Genomic DNA, 11,473 nt, shown 5'->3' on the forward strand with positions numbered 1-11,473 from the left:
TAGATTATCTCCTACACTTTTCCCAGTATGTTTAACATTTTTGTCAGACCTTGAAACTTGCTCAAGAATCCCAAATGAGGGAGATTCTAAAGTGTCTTTTTTCATTTATTTAGGTGTAAATCACTAAATAACAAAAATTCTAATGGTCAGGCCAGTCTTTCCTTAACTCTGTAGTGTAAATTCTTTTTAAATTCTCTAATCCTCTTTAGGATTTATATTACACTAAGACAAACTCTACAGTTTATAAGGGACAAATTTAATGCCTTCACAAACATTAGGGAAAGTGGGGAATCTTCAGTCAAGAAACAAATCTCAATAAACCAAAGGACTTAAAAGGTTAAATTACCTGGTTCACAGTGATAGTGAAAGTTGCCTTGGTAATGGTGTGGTCCCTAGTTTCTCAGTACTTGAAGAAATAATACTCATTTTTAGATCTTTCCTAATTCAAGTTTTTATGTATTCATTCATGCAAGCTCAGATACATGCATTCCTTTATTAATACCAAAAATGTAGCTGAGCAATTTCTGTGTTCCAAGTGTGGCTACAGGGGAGACACAGCAGTGAACAGGACAGAGATCGCTACCCTCACGCACTCCATACTTTAGTCCTCACTTCCGTTTTATTGTGAAATTAGACAAGTTTCTCCTTTTTTAGAGACCATCTCACAATCCTTCCAATTGCCTATGTTACATTTTTTGTTAATAAATTCTAATTGTTTTTGAATTTTTCATTTGACCTTTTATTCCTAGTTTTTTTTAATTAAAATTTACTCTTTATAGTCTTGAGAGAGAGGAGGCCTCTTAGCAAATCTGCAAATCATAAATTGTAAGGAAAAATTTGACTTCAGTATATGAGAAACCCTTCATAATCGATAAATAAATGACAATGTAACAGAAAAATTAGCAAAAAACTTTAACAAGTATTTGTAAAAGAGAATATGGAAAATAACAATAAACACAAGATATACAGCATCATTTAAAACAAAAGATATCCAAATTAGAGGAGTTTTTTTTTTCCCTATCTCACAGAGAGAGAATAATCAAAAGTTGATTATACCAAGGTAGGTAATAGCATGTGGAGGAAAGTACTCTCATATTTAGCTGGCAGTACAGCTTAAGGTGTTAATTTGAAAATACTTATCAAAATTAAAAATATATGTAATCTTTGACCCAATAGTTCCACTTCAGAAATTTATCAAGATGAAAGAATGGAAAAATACATAAATAAATGAATGTATACAAGGATATCCAAAGCAACATCATTAGTTGAAAATTTAGGGGAGGAACTTCCCTGGTGGTGCAGTGGTTAAGAATCCGCCTGCCAATGCAGAGGACACGGGTTCGAGCCCTGGTCCAGGAAGATTCCACATGCCTTGGAGCCCATGAGCCACAACTACTGAGCTGCATGCTGCAACTGCTGAAAGCCACATGCCTGGAGCCCTGCTCCACAACAAGCGAAGCCACCGCAATGAGAAGCCAGCACCATGACAAAGAGTAGCCCTCCCCCCCACCACAACTAGAGAAAGCCTGTTTGCATCAATGAAGACCCAATACAGCCAAAAATAAATAAATAAATTTATTTTTTAAAAAAAGAAAGAAAAGAAAATTTAGAGGAAAAAGTTAATAAGGGGATGGGTGAATAAGTTATACATATATAAAAACAAAACATCATTAAAGGCTGGCTACCTATATATCTGCATGGAAAGACATCCATAACATTGGTAATTGAGAAAGATAGCTTATGGAAAACTATGTATAATTTGACACCATTAAGAAAATATATGTGTCTGTATATCTGGAAGCTACAACCTAAACTGTAACCATTATTTCTTGTGATGGAATTATGGCACTTTTGATTTTACATTTTATACATTTCTTTTTTGTTTCTCTATTGTTTGCAATGAGTATTTATTAAGTTTCTTTGTTATCTAAATAAAAAATAAATATTTTCCCCTTTAAAAAATTTAAAAGTCATTCTACTCTCAAAATGCAGTGACTAAACATAACTGTCTGCTTCCATTCTCAGGATGCCAAGGTCAATTGGTTAAATTCCAAAAAGTGAAGCTCTTTGGCTTTTTTTAGTGAGTTTGAAGTATTCCCATTGTCAAAACCTCTGAAAACTTTCATATTTCTAGGATCAAATATCATACCTGGAAAAGAAAGGAAATGTCTAACATTTATATCAACACATCTTCACTTACTTTTCTGTAACAAGGGAGAAGTATCCTTGGGAATTCAAAGTATCGTTTCTTCAGACAGAACAGCAAGAAAGTTCATTTCAGAATTGCATTAGCATTGCATATGGTTCATCATTAGTCACAGAATATAGACAGAGGCCTGGGGTTTTTAAATTTAGGTACCCAGCAGGGCTAAAGATACCACTGAATAACTTAAAGTAATTTGGGAATGCTGTATATAGCGTATTTAAGAAACTTCAGTCTACTGGATACTGTCATTCAGAAATTCTTGAATAAGCCAGCTGTTCAGATTACCACAGGGCACATCCTAGCACTGTTAGTTCCAGGCATTCACCCTAGAAATTACTGAGAAGGTAGCGTGACCATTCACAAGACCCCTCTTGCTTCCTTGTTACACCAAATTGAAGCACATCAAGCACAGGTGTTTCTATCTTCTAAATGTCTCTCTCATCTTCCCTAACACTCATCCACACCTATCATCTTAGCTCAAAGCAGAATTTGTCACCTAGCTTTCTGGCCTCCTGGCCCCAGCCTTATGTCCTTCTCATCCATTCTCCTGACTGGTATTTCTAAAAGACTGCTTGGCTCACAAGACTCTCTTGCTCAAAAGCCTTCTGTGAATTCCCAACATTCTCCTAAAATCCAACTCCTTGAGAATGTGGACTCTGCTCACCTCCCCAGCCTTACACTCACCAGCCCTTCCACGCACCCCTAACTCCAGACGTACCATGTTAGCTCTTCCTAGGAGGCATCAGGCTGTTTCTTGCTTTCTCATGCCTCTGTGCTTTTTCACATGTTGTTCCTTCTGCCTGGCAGCCTTCCTTTCCTTCTCTGCCCGTCTCACTTGGCTTGCTTACTCATCCTCCGAGCTCAGGTGTCACTTTCTCCAGAAAGCATTCTTTGAACTGCTGCTCCACCAAGTCTCAGGCTAAGCATAGGATTCCTCTGAAATACGTTCACTCCTCTGTTTCTCTTATAAGCCTGAGACCCCTCTGAAGACAGGAATGTGTGGCATAGTTCTTGGAACATAGTAAACCCTCAAAAAATTTTCGCAGACTGACAGAATGAATGAGTGAATGATTGAGGACTGTATTATCCTGCATCCAGGAAACCTACACACAGCCAAATATTTTCATTCATAATGAAGAAATGAAAACCATTACTAACTTTCACTACCCATTAAATAAACCAACCTCCTGTGTGCTCGGATTGACCAAAGTCATTTTAAAAAGTGAAATGAGAAGCAAATATATTTTTAGTGAGATTTGCTGGTAGAGTTTGGCACCAAAACACCAGCAGTGTCCAGGTTAAACTCCAATTACATTAAGTGGTTTTGTTATCTATCCTGAGTTACAGCTCTAAGTCCACATGTTGTTTAAGATAATGGTGCTTCTAGTGACAGTCATATAAAAATATGTCCTCAAAATGGGTTACTAGGCTGGAGGGAATCTCTTTCCTTACAAAATGTCTGGATCTGTGCACAATCTGAGTAGTAACAGCAGCTTTCTGGTGTGATGAAGTTAGTCAACACACTATATAGCTGTGGATTTGAAGGAAATGATAACAGCAGGCAGATGGACAGATGAGCCTGGTGAAAAAATGTAAGAGTGGAGAAAACTCTTAACGGCAAAGATCAGTCAGGAGGCAGAGGAAGATAAAAGATGATGTAACGGGCAGCTGCAGGATGGTAGTGACAGCTCTGTACTAGGAGCTTATCTGTCTTGGCTCCAATCTGTAAAGTGGACACATCTCCCCTAAACTGCCAGCATCCAACCTGTGTGTGTGCCTATGTGTGTGAAGATAAAGTAAGGTAATTCTTTTAACAGCCATTTAAACATTTTAAGGTACAATATAAATATAGGAAAATATTACCTTCAAATTATAATTGTCAAGGAGGTATGATTGGAAAAGATTGCTGATCACCTACCGATTTTTCAATTTACACCTTCACCTAAAAACATGCTAAAGGCTTTTCCATGCTGAAACAAAATTTTTTTTTTACCTCTATCTTTCACCAGCATCTAGCTACTTTTTAACTACCTTCTCTCTCCTTTACTTCAGAACCAAGTTCCTAAGGTGAATACTACAAAGTTACATGTTGTTTCCCTCTGTTTTCAGGCTCTGGATCTCCAAGGATCTCAGAGGATGCCTTTCAATCCTCTTCTTTACTCCTCTGCGACTTTTGCCTTTTGTTTACCACCTCCCTCTTCTTGACACCTTGTTTTCCTCCTACATTGTTGACCTTTCCTTCTCAGTCTCCCTCAGGAGCTCTCTTCTTCTTTGTCCCTTAAGGTTAATCCCTTACCCCAACCACATACACACACACACACACACACACACAGCGTCACCTGTTAAAAAAGACTTCTGGTTTCACTTTTCCTACTATTCTTGGGCAGATTATCTGAAGTGTTTGAACACACTAAGGGGAGAGTGACACTTCCTATAAAAATGTGTGTATGATAATAATAATAATGATGAGAGAAGTATAAAAACTGAAACTTTCTAAGAAGGTTTCAGCAAAAGAACTGTTGGGGAGGGGAAGGTGTAAAGGTGTCAAATTCATATCTTCCATACCAAGAAATTAGTAAATAATGCTTCAAACTGAAAAACGAGGAGTCTGTAGTATAAGTTCCTTTAAATATGGAGGTAAACACCAGGGGGAAGAAAGTCAGCTAGAAGAGCTGAAAATGTTTCTCTGAGGAGTGAGAACTGCAGGAAGTCAGAAGTGTTTTGGGCAAAGGACTGCTATTTTTCATAATACCTCTTATGATACCATTTGGCTCTTTAAACCTCATGCACATTTATATAAAAGGTGATAGGGATAACATTCCAAACCACCAGTTTCCTTATATATGAAATCAGTATTTTGATGTAAAATTTGCCTAAATGAAAAAAGATAACTGGCACCATTCCAAAGCAGACCTCCAAGAATGGAGCAATGAAGCAGGGGAAAAAAAAAATGCTCGAATGGCAGTTGAAGGAGGAGAGGAAGTGATAACTGCCGTCTGGAAAAATAAAGAATTAACCACACATCTCTTTTCTATTCAACACAAAACTGTATTATAATAAACAATTCCTAAGTCTTCATAATACCTCTGTCATAAGTAGCCCCTGTACTTTGCCAATAGGAATCTTGCAGGTAAAATTCCATCTGTCAATTCTTGTTTCTGACATTGTCTGTTCTAAATCTATTAGATTCTTTTTTTTTAACTTTTTTAATTGAAGTATAGTTGATTTACAATGTTGTGTCAATCTCTGCTGTACAGCAAAGTGTCAGTTATACACATATGGTGAGTCTATTAGATTCTCAATTTAGATGGTGGAGTAATATCATAGCCTTATCTATTAGGTCACTTATTCTGACAGATATGTGTATTTCTTAACTCTGCACACTTTAAGAAACTCCAAACATAAACTTTTTAATAATTTACCAAGGGTAGACACATCTATATATCTTTTGTGTAAAATATATTATAAAAGAAGTAGACACAGAACTTTCCACAGACTCATATCCAGTCCATGTTGTAAGATATATATTGTGAAGCTCCAGTGTGGCATCTTGTAAAAGCCTTTGGGGCTTTACAAGTGTTATTGGATTCCAGTCCCAATAATTGGTCTAATGTATCTTGTTTACAGACATTCCTGATTAAAAAACATAGAAGAACAAGACAGAGGGGAGGGCAAGGAAGGAGCATTCATTAGCAATCTCAAACTAAAAGGTAGTCATAATCCATAAACTATTGACCCAATAGACAGAAATTTCCCTTTGTTTTAAATCAATTAACATTTATACATGAGCCATTAAAAAGCCATCATGCTTATAAGCCATTACAGTGTGTACCTATCATATTGATTAGCATGCGGTCAGTTATTAATTAATGACATCATCACTCTCAAACCTTTTAAAGTCTTCAGTGCCCTAAAGAAACACATCACCCCCCAGATCTAAGTACTCGACATCTGACAGGACTTGTAGCCTCCAGCAGAACAGTATATACTTTCACAGATTCTCTGTCTCTCCTTCTGATGCCTCGGTCAGCCCATACTGTATGGTGTGTCCTCCAAAATATCCCATCTCATTTTATAAGTAAGCCATATAAATCTCTGATGACACAATAGTTTTAACATTATTTATATGAGTGGCAGCTGCATATTAACTTCTCAGTGCACGCCCAACACGAAAAGTGCTGTCATTTGCAATGTATGTACAATGACTGCCATCTAAAGCTAAAACACCTCTTTCATCCTGAACACCCTCAGACTCTTTTCCTAAAGTACCTAACAAAGCGGGACCTAAAACTATATGAAAACACAAACACTACAAGATCTATCATATCAAATGTGCTTTGTTTAATGCAATACAAATCAAAATAACATTTTAAAGTATTTTTATTATCATTTTTAAGAAGGCTGTCTCTTTAGCAGGTAAGGATGTTTTTAAGAATTTGAGAATAAAATTTTTAGTTCAACCCTCTGCATAGATTCTAGAGAACTAGCATAAGACCCTAAATCATACTGCAAAACAGAATCACTGCAACTCACTTAAATACCACAGTCTGTTAAAGGATAACACACTGACACAATGATAAAAGTCACATTAAGTGTACAATAGGGTTATAAAGTAAAAGCTACCCCAGGGAATCTGAAATCTATTAAAGAATGTTAACATCATCCTTCTTTCTAAATCAAATTAACCTCTGAAGAAGATAGATACACCACAAAATAACTAATTATTATTCACCCCATCTCGCATTACTCCTAATCGTGGATAAGGTAATTATTTGGTGTTCTCCACAAAACTGCTTAAATAATAGAGAAATTTAATTAACATTTCTTCTTTTTGCAATTGTATATTGTGGTTTAAAAAAGCTTCCCAATAGAGTTTCATTAAATAAGCACGAGAATGAGACCAAACCACCTAAATTAAAATGCTGCATTTTTCCACCGTCTTCTCCCCTGGGATCTTAGCAGATTATTCACTGTCCTCATTCAGAGTCAATGCAGAAAGAAGGTGGGACACATTAAGTGCACAGTATTATCTCCTCATCTTACACTGTTACGGGCTCACTGCTCAGCCTGGAAGATGGACTAGGAAGCCCCTTGTAAGGTGATATTATTATTATTTCCACCATCGCCGTTATCATTATTTTGCCACAAAAGACCTCCCTCTCATCAGGTGAGAGACCATCCTGAAAGCATGATTACAACATGAGACGATAGGGCAAGAAGGAGGTTCGAGAAGGCCCTGTGGTCTGGGGCTCACAACAGAAATCAGGTGTACTTGCTTTTATGGAAGATTTTGGTTCACGGAATAGTTTTCTGCGTAATTTTTTTTTTAACCACAACCAAGATATGCTTATTACTTCCATAAAGGAAGACATCTTTTTTTAATAAAATTGGCAGCGAGGTTATGTGTAAGGCACATGGTGACTGAGCCAATAATCTGTCATTCGTACCATCCAGAATGTTCACATGAGGATATAAACAGAAAAAGAAGCCACTTCGTATGTAAAGAGAAAGGAAGAAGACGCTTCCTCAAGATCTCGAAACCTCAGATTCACACTTGCTGGAGGGAAGAGTGAGGTGAGCAGCAGAGAAGCTGTGAAGGGAGGGTGGAAATACTGACGGCAAGGACAGACCCCGCAGACCATTTCACAGCAGAGACCTTCCTCTAAAGTCTAAACAAGCACTTTTGCAGGCCTAGTAACACTGCTTTCATTTTATTCATTATAGAAAATCACACTACGGGGTCCTGATGCAGGTGAAAAACAGGCTTTTCTTTAGAAAGAACAGTGCAGCTTCTAACCTCAGGGCCATGAGACTATTACTGGGCTCAGAAGGAGGTCATGGCAAATTCTTCCCTCTGCTTTCCTTCCTCCTGTCCCTTGAATTCCTTGGGTTTAAGTGACTGTCCCTCAATTCAAGGGGAAATCCATGGCAATTGAAAGCTACCATTCAGTGCTCTCGGTACATCTCATGTCTTAGATAATTATAAGAAGTTGAAAAATTTAAAAAGAATACTTTTGCTGACTGGAAAAAAAGGAAAACCACATATATCTGTATATATTTACTAGCTATTCAGAACAGATCATTTTATTGGCACTTATCTTAGATGTCACAGCCAGGCGGTCAGCTTCTGTAGGTCCAGGAACCTACCACTAAAGATCTTAGCGTACCTAAAAAATATTGCAGCTAGATCCGAATTTACCTTGAAAGAATTACATGGAATCTCTTACTATTCTGAGGTCACAAGGGAAAAGGAAGCTCAAAGGAACAAAAAGTATTAAATATCCATCGTCAAGTGATATAGTAAGTGATTTGCACATTGGTCCCTCCCAACAGTTTCCCTGTTTTAAAGATGAGGATTCTGAGGCCCAGGCAAAACCAGAGCTCATTAAGTGCTAAAGGCTGGATTGAACCCAGTTCTTGCTGACATTGAAACAACTTTCTCTCCACTTCACTATCTCCTCTTAATAGCACTTGGTTGGGGATATCCCTACACGGCACAGAACCCAATGAAGAAATAACAAAGTAAAGGCTCCTGTATTTACTGTCGTTGTTGCAGTTAATATTGATTTAAAATACGGGTCCAAATTCAGACAGATGACTGGGAACCCTGGCCTGCTGCATACATAGCATCTAGCATAAGACTTCCTGGCATACAGTAGGTGTTTACTCTTTATCAAGCCTTCTTGACAAATACATGAAACAAGAGCCAGTCCAGGGGTAATGGGTCACCTGTACATCATAGTGTCTCTCAGTGGTAAAGAACTTTACTTTTCCACTAAGACTTTGATAGAGTTAAAAAAAAATCAGTCAAGATGAAACGGAAAGCAATTATTTATGCCTCTTTAAAAACCCCAAACCTGTAATTTAAAAACAACAAAAATGGCAAAATTAAACTTGATAGAAGCATGAATTTTCATGTACACAAACACACCATATAGCCATGTGCGCTTTAAGGGAAATGTTCCCTGTCTCATGAAAGTGAAGCAACTTGTTATGATTTGTGCACACTTCCATGAAATACCAAAGAGGGAAAAAAACCCTCCTGTCACTTGTCAGCTAGTTCAGTCACTGCTGCTGTAGAGGTACCATAACATATGCACGTACCCTTCTGAAAATGTATCAAAAGGGGCTCTGGTAAACTCCTGTACAAGCATATCATATGTGCTAAAGCCAAAATGACTTAAATTCTCTTCCCCGATGGAGCTGCACATCAGATGCATAACTGATTAGTGACAACTGACAGAGAAACAGAGAAAATGTTCACTGTTAGGACAGACACACAACTCATGCAGGAGTGCCATCGGGATGGCATGCAATACTTTGTGTATGTACAGAAAGTATGTTCCTCTCCTAGGAGGAAATTCTAGTCAAAGGACTTTGCCTTGTAAGTACTTAACCCTCAAACTGACCTGGAAGTATTTCTTCAAAAATTCTTATCAATTTAATGTGCTCATCATTAAAAACTTGAAAAGTAGCAAAAATGTTCCACTGTTCAGTTAAAAATAATTGATTCACAAATATTTCTCAAATGCTTACTCTGTGGAGTGTGTTCTTCACTAAAGTGCAAGTGACAAGGGAAAAAAATATGCTAGTAGCATAAAGAAGCTAAAACGCAAATTGATCAGATTATGTATATTACTCAATTATTGAACAATTCTAAAAGATCTCAAAGGACAGGAATAGTTCTGCAAGGATGAGTGACTTAGAACAAGATAGAATTCAAGCATCAGAGGAAAAGATAATATTCATCCTTTATGTGAAAGACAAATCTACCAAGCACTGAATTCTTCAATTTAATTTTTATTTGTCCTTCAGGAAAGTTACCATGAGTATTTCACTACCATATGGAAAACTCTGTTATATCAAGACAATAAATTATTTAACCCAAGCATGAGACAGACTTAAAAGAAACTATTTTCTTCTTTCAGAAAAGGTAAAACTACATTAAATGAGTAATTCCCACAAGTTCTTAACATTGGCAAAAATTGCATGTGCCCTTGGCCGTAAATTTTGTTTGATTTTTTTAAAATATGTTTTTACTTTTGAGGAAGTTTTTCTCTCCCTGAATGTAGACGATTCATTTTGAGATGTCTTTCTTTCCGTACCTCTCGATGAGATTGCAGTACACATTAAGGAAAGTCATGTCTAAGGTTTCTGAAAAAACAGAAAAGACAATACTAGATGATGCCCCCCCCACACACACATTTCTTATTCTGAAGTTTGTTTTGTTTCATTTCTCTTCCCCTAAAAGCTTACCTCGCGACCTTGACCTACCCAGATCCCAAACCTCTGCTGGTTTCAAGCTCCTTGGAAAAAAGGCCTCCCTCTGCTATTTTCTCCGCTCCTTCAAGTCACACTAAAGAGGTGGATGAAAGGACATCTGAAATCAGTCCGCCTAAAGCAAGTGCCTTCCTGGCCCTATCCTAAATGCTGAAACAACTGCCAGCCTCCAAGAGACATGAAATATTGTTGGGAGGGCACGAGGCCATTCCTGCCGCATCTTATCTGAGCAATAAGAAGCCAACAGCAGAGCATGCGAAGGTACAAACTTCTTTTAACTACAGTATTTGGTGGTAGACCAGGATCCCTTCCTACTTCCACGAGTATTCCATAAACTCTTTTTGTTCCTTTCCCTTTTTTTCCCCTCCCTCTTCAGGTAGTACTTGCCTGCAAACACACACACACCCACACACACACACCCACACACACACACACACACACACACACACACACACACACAAAGTAGCTGCGGATGCACCATCTCTGTGAGGTGGTGGCATGCCTGTCCTGCCTGAGGCTGCTCTGCCCCCCATGCTTTGCTGCCCGGGCGCCTCCATCCTTGGAGAGCTCTGCACCCCCATGCTTCCTGCCCCCATGCCAATACCATATTCTGACTTCTGTGCGGAAGCCAGCCACTCCAGAAGGCTATGTATTTAAAGTTTTCCATACCAGAAGAACTGCACATAGATGAAGATGCATTTCATCAACCCTGCAAGAAACAAACACCAAAACAAAACCCTGGAGCAATTGCATCACTTTCCTAAAGTGAGAACTGAAAAAGCCAAAATTCTAGGCCTTCATAGGGTTCATTCTTTGAGTTTTTCTTTTACAAGAAGTTGCTTTTGCAATTTGCTTTCTACAAAAGGAAGAATAAAATCATAATAGATTTTATACAAATGTTTGGGTTTGTTTTTTTTTTTTTTAACTTTCTTAAGGCTACTTTTTATCGCTCTAGCACTAATGTCCATGGTATTTTTCTCCTAGCTC

The sequence above is a fragment of the Hippopotamus amphibius genome, chromosome 8, assembly GCF_030028045.1.
Source record: "Hippopotamus amphibius kiboko isolate mHipAmp2 chromosome 8, mHipAmp2.hap2, whole genome shotgun sequence".
Taxonomy (NCBI): domain Eukaryota; kingdom Metazoa; phylum Chordata; class Mammalia; order Artiodactyla; family Hippopotamidae; genus Hippopotamus; species Hippopotamus amphibius.